The 2127-nt window shown below is 43.8% G+C and overlaps 1 non-coding gene across 1 annotated transcript; it reads left to right on the forward strand.

Annotated features, from left to right (window-relative positions):
* The first annotated feature begins 806 nt into the window (after window positions 1-806).
* On the forward strand, window positions 807-925 carry LOC119975320. The gene has a single exon (XR_005462736.1). It is a non-coding gene; the product is annotated as a 5S ribosomal RNA (ribosomal RNA).
* The last annotated feature ends 1202 nt before the right edge of the window (window positions 926-2127 follow it).

Genomic DNA, 2127 nt, shown 5'->3' on the forward strand with positions numbered 1-2127 from the left:
GTTGTAAGACTTCTTACTATAAAATAACCAGAAAGACATTGCTCGCCTTAATAGAGAGAACTAAAGAAAAGGGGGTAATAATCATGCTTCAGTACAAGGTACAAAGTCCTGGTTAAACCACACTTTGAGTACTGGGAGCAGTTCCAGGCTCCACTGCTGAGGAAAGATAAGTAGGAAGGAGTGCAACGTATATTTATAACTCGACTCTTAATGGCTAAATCATGAGGAAAGATTATACAAAATAGACTGTATTCTATATAACAGATTAACAAATGATTTGATCAATGTCTGTGAACTATTAAAAGGAACAGATAGGACAGATTATATTCAGAGGTGGGGAGTCCAGAACTACAGGACATACTCTTAAAAATTATAGCTTTATCTTTCAGGAGTGAAATTCAAAAATGATCCCACATGCGAAGAGTGGTGGAAGTTGGGAAATCCCTTCCTAAACAGGCAATTAATGCCAGATGAATGGTAACTTTTGAACGGAGATTCGTAGATAGCTGTTCACCGAAGGTAATGATGATGGAGTTTGGTGGGGGTAAAAGCAGCAAAATGGAGTTAGATGGCAGATCAGGCAGGATTCATTCCATGGTTGGATAGACCCAAATAAGTGACTTCTGTTCCTAGGTTCCTGAAGAAGAGAAAAGCTTGTCAGATGTGTCTGGGGCCAGAGCCTTGAGAGAATGAAGTGGGGAAGGGGTAAAATGAAAAAAAAAATCCTTTGATTGAGTAGAATGCTATCAAATAATATTAATGTCAGGACTGTGGCCTTTAACTAGGTAGAAAATGAGCTAGCAAATGCCTACGGCCATACTAGTCTGAAAACGCCCGATCTCGTCTGATCTCGGAAGCTAAGCAGATTCAGGCCTGGTTAGTACTTGGATGGGAGACCGCCTGGGAATACCAGGTGCAGTAGGCTTTTGCTGCCACCAGAGGCTGCTCAAAAATCACCACCCTCGCACTCACATTCAGCAATCCACAAACATCCTTTTCACTCCTCGCTCCTGCATACACACAAACTCTCTCTCTCTCTCTCTATCGTATTGCTGTACATTATCCTCCTGCTACACAAAGCCAAGAGGGGTGATTGAGATGAGAAGAAACACAAAACACCAGAGTGAGATTCTCTGGCCTCCCCATGACGTGTTGCTCAGCGGTGGGAGGTGGTCCATCGTTGGCCGGCAGCGGCATCTTCTGGTCCCGCCGGTGTGAATCCACCCCACATTGCCGGGACACCCCCAGCAGTGTGAACGGCCAGAAGAACTCAACCCAGATCTTACATTACTTTTGTCCACTCACACACGACTCTGAATGTTCACTTGCCAGATTCATTACCACGCCATTCTGTTTTAAAAGAATCTTATAACTGGGGGTGTGGATAGGTGTTGAATCTAAAAACGTTACTGTGGTGGAAGGGAGGTGCGAGGTGGAAAAAGGTATAGGGAGGGTTTCAAAACTAAATTCAGAAGTCAAGGCATTGGGCTGGTGTAACAATTTGGTTAAAGGCAAGTGGAATGTACCGAACAGGTGCCGGAATGTGGCGACTAGGGGCTTTTCACAGTAACTTCATTGAAGTCTACTCGTGACAATAAGCGATTTTCATTTCAGAATATAACATGAAGAGTCAGAGAGTGTAACTGTAATAGTGCATCAGCAAATAACATCCTTGAAAAGAGCAGTACTAAAATAAATAAAATTCAAGGCTCTTCCGCGGGATGAAGGCAGCATTCGCATTAAGATTGACAAACGGGCAGCATAAATAGAGATGAACGTGAGATCCAATTGGCATTACAGGGACACGGTTACAAGGTGACCAAGGTTGGGAAATTAGTAATCCAGGATACACCACATTTTCAAAAGACAACCAGAATGGAAAATGAGGAGGAGTAGCCCAGGTTAAAAGGAGGACATGAAGATGTGAGTGTGAAAGGATCTTGTAGATTCCCCTGTTTGAAGGATTTAGAGGAGAAATTTGAATTGCCAGCAGGAAACGGATTCAGGTATCTGCCGGTACGGGATTTTTTGCAAAGACAGGTTTCCACCTTTCCGCTCCTACCGCCACGGGGATACAGGACAGGGTAGTTTCCCGAACGTGGGTGGGAGAGGGGAAAGTATCAGATA

Source organism: Scyliorhinus canicula, chromosome 12 (assembly GCF_902713615.1).
Source record: "Scyliorhinus canicula chromosome 12, sScyCan1.1, whole genome shotgun sequence".
Taxonomy (NCBI): domain Eukaryota; kingdom Metazoa; phylum Chordata; class Chondrichthyes; order Carcharhiniformes; family Scyliorhinidae; genus Scyliorhinus; species Scyliorhinus canicula.